General features: G+C 27.7%; 1 long non-coding RNA gene across 1 annotated transcript; it reads right to left on the bottom strand.

Annotated features, from left to right (window-relative positions):
- Window positions 1-6,221: 6,221 nt before the first annotated feature.
- Window positions 6,222-6,813, bottom strand: LOC136972109 (uncharacterized). The gene is made up of 2 exons (XR_010880283.1): window positions 6,418-6,813; window positions 6,222-6,343 (listed from the first exon to the last, which is right to left on the bottom strand). It is a non-coding gene; the product is annotated as an uncharacterized lncRNA (long non-coding RNA).
- Between the last annotated feature and the right edge of the window lie 687 nt (window positions 6,814-7,500).

Raw genomic sequence — 7,500 nt, 5'->3', positions numbered from 1 at the left:
GATCGCGAAATTTTTGACTTACCTTCTCGAGTAAATAACACACGCGTTTATAAGTTCGATATTAATTTAAGTGTTAGAAATTATTTTACTTTGTCGAGTAAATAATTTTTAGATCGCGAAATTTTTGACTTACCTTCTCGAGTAAATAACACACGCGTTTATAAGTTCGATATTAATTTAAGTGTTAGAAATTATTTTACTTTGTCGAGTAAATAATTTTTAGATCGCGAAATTTTTGACTTACCTTCTCGAGTAAATAACACACGCGTTTATAAGTTCGATATTAATTTAAGTGTTAGAAATTATTTTACTTTGTCGAGTAAATAATTTTTAGATCGCGAAATTTTTGACTTACCTTCTCGAGTAAATAACACACGCGTTTATAAGTTCGATATTAATTTAAGTGTTAGAAATTATTTTACTTTGTCGAGTAAATAATTTTTAGATCGCGAAATTTTTGACTTAGGTAAATAACACACGCGTTTATAAGTTCGATATTAATTTAAGTGTTAGAAATTATTTTACTTTGTCGAGTAAATAATTTTTAGATCGCGAAATTTTTGACTTACCTTCTCGAGTAAATAACACACGCGTTTATAAGTTCGATATTAATTTAAGTGTTAGAAATTATTTTACTTTGTCGAGTAAATAATTTTTAGATCGCGAAATTTTTGACTTCGAGTAAATAACACACGCGTTTATAAGTTCGATATTAATTTAAGTGTTAGAAATTATTTTACTTTGTCGAGTAAATAATTTTTAGATCGCGAAATTTTTGACTTACCTTCTCGAGTAAATAACACACGCGTTTATAAGTTCGATATTAATTTAAGTGTTAGAAATTATTTTACTTTGTCGAGTAAATAATTTTTAGATCGCGAAATTTTTGACTTAGTAAATAACACACGCGTTTATAAGTTCGATATTAATTTAAGTGTTAGAAATTATTTTACTTTGTCGAGTAAATAATTTTTAGATCGCGAAATTTTTGACTTACCTTCTCGAGTAAATAACACACGCGTTTATAAGTTCGATATTAATTTAAGTGTTAGAAATTATTTTACTTTGTCGAGTAAATAATTTTTAGATCGCGAAATTTTTGATACTTCGAGTAAATAACACACGCGTTTATAAGTTCGATATTAATTTAAGTGTTAGAAATTATTTTACTTTGTCGAGTAAATAATTTTTAGATCGCGAAATTTTTGACTTACCTTCGAGTAAATAACACACGCGTTTATAAGTTCGATATTAATTTAAGTGTTAGAAATTATTTTACTTTGTCGAGTAAATAATTTTTAGATCGCGAAATTTTTGACTTAGTAAATAACACACGCGTTTATAAGTTCGATATTAATTTAAGTGTTAGAAATTATTTTACTTTGTCGAGTAAATAATTTTTAGATCGCGAAATTTTTGACTTACCTTCTCGAGTAAATAACACACGCGTTTATAAGTTCGATATTAATTTAAGTGTTAGAAATTATTTTACTTTGTCGAGTAAATAATTTTTAGATCGCGAAATTTTTGACTTACCTTCTCGAGTAAATAACACACGCGTTTATAAGTTCGATATTAATTTAAGTGTTAGAAATTATTTTACTTTGTCGAGTAAATAATTTTTAGATCGCGAAATTTTTGACTTACCTTCGAGTAAATAACACACGCGTTTATAAGTTCGATATTAATTTAAGTGTTAGAAATTATTTTACTTTGTCGAGTAAATAATTTTTAGATCGCGAAATTTTTGACTTACCTCGATAAATAACACACGCGTTTATAAGTTCGATATTAATTTAAGTGTTAGAAATTATTTTACTTTGTCGAGTAAATAATTTTTAGATCGCGAAATTTTTGACTTACCTTCTCGAGTAAATAACACACGCGTTTATAAGTTCGATATTAATTTAAGTGTTAGAAATTATTTTACTTTGTCGAGTAAATAATTTTTAGATCGCGAAATTTTTGACTTACCTTCTCGAGTAAATAACACACGCGTTTATAAGTTCGATATTAATTTAAGTGTTAGAAATTATTTTACTTTGTCGAGTAAATAATTTTTAGATCGCGAAATTTTTGACTTAGTAAATAACACACGCGTTTATAAGTTCGATATTAATTTAAGTGTTAGAAATTATTTTACTTTGTCGAGTAAATAATTTTTAGATCGCGAAATTTTTGACTTACCTTCTCGAGTAAATAACACACGCGTTTATAAGTTCGATATTAATTTAAGTGTTAGAAATTATTTTACTTTGTCGAGTAAATAATTTTTAGATCGCGAAATTTTTGACTTACCTTCTCGAGTAAATAACACACGCGTTTATAAGTTCGATATTAATTTAAGTGTTAGAAATTATTTTACTTTGTCGAGTAAATAATTTTTAGATCGCGAAATTTTTGACTTAGTAAATAACACACGCGTTTATAAGTTCGATATTAATTTAAGTGTTAGAAATTATTTTACTTTGTCGAGTAAATAATTTTTAGATCGCGAAATTTTTGACTTACCTTCTCGAGTAAATAACACACGCGTTTATAAGTTCGATATTAATTTAAGTGTTAGAAATTATTTTACTTTGTCGAGTAAATAATTTTTAGATCGCGAAATTTTTGACTTACCTTCTCGAGTAAATAACACACGCGTTTATAAGTTCGATATTAATTTAAGTGTTAGAAATTATTTTACTTTGTCGAGTAAATAATTTTTAGATCGCGAAATTTTTGACTTACCTTCTCGAGTAAATAACACACGCGTTTATAAGTTCGATATTAATTTAAGTGTTAGAAATTATTTTACTTTGTCGAGTAAATAATTTTTAGATCGCGAAATTTTTGACTTACTCTCGAGTAAATAACACACGCGTTTATAAGTTCGATATTAATTTAAGTGTTAGAAATTATTTTACTTTGTCGAGTAAATAATTTTTAGATCGCGAAATTTTTGACTTACCTTCTCGAGTAAATAACACACGCGTTTATAAGTTCGATATTAATTTAAGTGTTAGAAATTATTTTACTTTGTCGAGTAAATAATTTTTAGATCGCGAAATTTTTGACTTACCTTCTCGAGTAAATAACACACGCGTTTATAAGTTCGATATTAATTTAAGTGTTAGAAATTATTTTACTTTGTCGAGTAAATAATTTTTAGATCGCGAAATTTTTGACTTACCTTCTCGAGTAAATAACACACGCGTTTATAAGTTCGATATTAATTTAAGTGTTAGAAATTATTTTACTTTGTCGAGTAAATAATTTTTAGATCGCGAAATTTTTGACTTACCTTCTCGAGTAAATAACACACGCGTTTATAAGTTCGATATTAATTTAAGTGTTAGAAATTATTTTACTTTGTCGAGTAAATAATTTTTAGATCGCGAAATTTTTGACTTACCTTCTCGAGTAAATAACACACGCGTTTATAAGTTCGATATTAATTTAAGTGTTAGAAATTATTTTACTTTGTCGAGTAAATAATTTTTAGATCGCGAAATTTTTGACTTACCTTCTCGAGTAAATAACACACGCGTTTATAAGTTCGATATTAATTTAAGTGTTAGAAATTATTTTACTTTGTCGAGTAAATAATTTTTAGATCGCGAAATTTTTGACTTACCTTCTCGAGTAAATAACACACGCGTTTATAAGTTCGATATTAATTTAAGTGTTAGAAATTATTTTACTTTGTCGAGTAAATAATTTTTAGATCGCGAAATTTTTGACTTACCTTCTCGAGTAAATAACACACGCGTTTATAAGTTCGATATTAATTTAAGTGTTAGAAATTATTTTACTTTGTCGAGTAAATAATTTTTAGATCGCGAAATTTTTGACTTACCTTCTCGAGTAAATAACACACGCGTTTATAAGTTCGATATTAATTTAAGTGTTAGAAATTATTTTACTTTGTCGAGTAAATAATTTTTAGATCGCGAAATTTTTGACTTACCTTCTCGAGTAAATAACACACGCGTTTATAAGTTCGATATTAATTTAAGTGTTAGAAATTATTTTACTTTGTCGAGTAAATAATTTTTAGATCGCGAAATTTTTGACTTACCTTCTCGAGTAAATAACACACGCGTTTATAAGTTCGATATTAATTTAAGTGTTAGAAATTATTTTACTTTGTCGAGTAAATAATTTTTAGATCGCGAAATTTTTGACTTACCTTCTCGAGTAAATAACACACGCGTTTATAAGTTCGATATTAATTTAAGTGTTAGAAATTATTTTACTTTGTCGAGTAAATAATTTTTAGATCGCGAAATTTTTGACTTACCTTCTCGAGTAAATAACACACGCGTTTATAAGTTCGATATTAATTTAAGTGTTAGAAATTATTTTACTTTGTCGAGTAAATAATTTTTAGATCGCGAAATTTTTGACTTACCTTCTCGAGTAAATAACACACGCGTTTATAAGTTCGATATTAATTTAAGTGTTAGAAATTATTTTACTTTGTCGAGTAAATAATTTTTAGATCGCGAAATTTTTGACTTACCTTCTCGAGTAAATAACACACGCGTTTATAAGTTCGATATTAATTTAAGTGTTAGAAATTATTTTACTTTGTCGAGTAAATAATTTTTAGATCGCGAAATTTTTAGACTTACCTTGTTGAGTAAATAAATTTAAGTGTTAGAAATTATTTTACTTTGTCGAGTAAATAATTTTTAGATCGCGAAATTTTTGATTACTTACCTTCGTTGATAAATATAATTTAAGTGTTAGAAATTATTTTACTTTGTCGAGTAAATAATTTTTAGATCGCGAAATTTTTGACTTGAGTAAATAACACACGCGTTTATAAGTTCGATATTAATTTAAGTGTTAGAAATTATTTTACTTTGTCGAGTAAATAATTTTTAGATCGCGAAATTTTTGACTTACCTTCTCGAGTAAATAACACACGCGTTTATAAGTTCGATATTAATTTAAGTGTTAGAAATTATTTTACTTTGTCGAGTAAATAATTTTTAGATCGCGAAATTTTTGACTTACCTTCTCGAGTAAATAACACACGCGTTTATAAGTTCGATATTAATTTAAGTGTTAGAAATTATTTTACTTTGTCGAGTAAATAATTTTTAGATCGCGAAATTTTTGACTTACCTTCTCGAGTAAATAACACACGCGTTTATAAGTTCGATATTAATTTAAGTGTTAGAAATTATTTTACTTTGTCGAGTAAATAATTTTTAGATCGCGAAATTTTTGACTTACCTTCTCGAGTAAATAACACACGCGTTTATAAGTTCGATATTAATTTAAGTGTTAGAAATTATTTTACTTTGTCGAGTAAATAATTTTTAGATCGCGAAATTTTTGACTTACCTTCTCGAGTAAATAACACACGCGTTTATAAGTTCGATATTAATTTAAGTGTTAGAAATTATTTTACTTTGTCGAGTAAATAATTTTTAGATCGCGAAATTTTTGACTTACCTTCTCGAGTAAATAACACACGCGTTTATAAGTTCGATATTAATTTAAGTGTTAGAAATTATTTTACTTTGTCGAGTAAATAATTTTTAGATCGCGAAATTTTTGACTTACCTTCTCGAGTAAATAACACACGCGTTTATAAGTTCGATATTAATTTAAGTGTTAGAAATTATTTTACTTTGTCGAGTAAATAATTTTTAGATCGCGAAATTTTTGACTTACTTCGAGTAAATAACACACGCGTTTATAAGTTCGATATTAATTTAAGTGTTAGAAATTATTTTACTTTGTCGAGTAAATAATTTTTAGATCGCGAAATTTTTGACTTACCTTCTCGAGTAAATAACACACGCGTTTATAAGTTCGATATTAATTTAAGTGTTAGAAATTATTTTACTTTGTCGAGTAAATAATTTTTAGATCGCGAAATTTTCAGAGTAAGTTGGTTGACTTACTTTTGATATAATGTACGGATCACAAAATTGTTAAGTAAATAAATTTTCACCTTTTATAAATAATTTTTATTTATCAAGTATGGTAGAATTTATTTTATCTAGTCAACTTGCTAAGTGGAGCGCTAAACAAATTGACTAGGTAAAATAAATTTGTATTACAAAGAAATTTAAATCGCCTCGTCCCAGCGAAGACGTCTTCGTTCCACTCGATTGAGGATGGTTTCTTATCTACAAATAAATATTATTTGAGTACATATAGTAATTGCATACAAAACAATATTCGGATTCGTTTTGTGGCTCATCTGTAAGTTTTCTAAATAAATATATTATTTTAAAATAAGCACCCATCTGTAAGTTTTATCTAGAAAACATCTTTGTAAATTATTTTACTCACCATTAGCGGGCATGATTTTTTCTCGGAGAATACATTTAAAGAGCTAAACAGGAGAATAAAAATATTTTAAACAATGGTTGTCACCGGTTTTAACTAAATAAATAAAAGTTAATTTACACAATGCTTCAAAATTATTGGTTTGAAGCCTGCCTGCATCCCAGAGAACCTCCGGTTTCATAATGTATTACAAATACCTTTTGACATACTTACTATAAAATGTGATTGGTTGATTGTCGACATATATAAATTTTTAACATACGTTAGAATTTATTTTAATGCCAGGATCGAACATGGAAGCATACGGCTTTATTTTTACCTACGACAGCGACAGAAATTATTCTGTTTCTCCTCGGTTGTACAAGTCTCTGGACGCCTGTATAGCTGCGGTAAATAATTTTTCACTCGATATTCCCGATAATTTTCCCGTTGTTTTGCGTTATTTTAAAGTTAACGGAGATATATGGAAGGAAGATGGAAAGTTCGGTTTTGTAATTGTTGATGAAGACGGAAGAATTAACGACGTTAGTAATAAATTATATTATTCGTTCGAAGATTGTTCGGATGTTATGAGAGAAGTTTACGTTGAAAAGAATAAAAAGAATATATTAATATTTAGAGAGATAAATTGCGGATTGAAACATTATAAATTTGCTAAAGTCAGTAAAATCGATTGACATGTATTTTAAGCACCCGAGTAACTGCATAATCGCCGGACCGTCGCAATGTGGAAAGACTACGTTAGTAAGAAAAATTATTCGTTGTAAAATTTATGAAAAACAGTTAAAGAAAGTTTTATGGTGTTATTCTGTATACTTACCGTTTTTTCGAGATGAAAAAGGTATTACATTTATGTACGGCCTACCTGAATCTGTGCAAGGATGGGATTTAGTAGTAATCGATGATTTGATGCACGAACTCAGTTCAAAAACTGCGTTTCTGTTCACAACAGAGTCTCACCATTATAATGTAAGCGTGATCCTGATAATGCAAAATCTGTTTCCGAAAAATAGAATTATGAGAGATATTACTTTAAATACGCATTATTTGATTTTGTTTAAAAATAATCGAGACGAAAGTCAAGTAAGCTGTTTGGGACGCCAAGCTTTCGCAGGAAAATGTAATTTTTTTATGGACGCATATAAAAAAGCGACAGAAAAGGATTTTGGTTATTTGCTGCTGGATTTTCATCCTAAAACAGAC

This window comes from Centruroides vittatus, unplaced genomic scaffold (assembly GCF_030686945.1).
Source record: "Centruroides vittatus isolate TY-2023 unplaced genomic scaffold, ASM3068694v2 contig_2799, whole genome shotgun sequence".
In the NCBI taxonomy this organism is placed as follows: domain Eukaryota; kingdom Metazoa; phylum Arthropoda; class Arachnida; order Scorpiones; family Buthidae; genus Centruroides; species Centruroides vittatus.
This window is presented reverse-complemented; position numbering and strand designations above follow the sequence as displayed.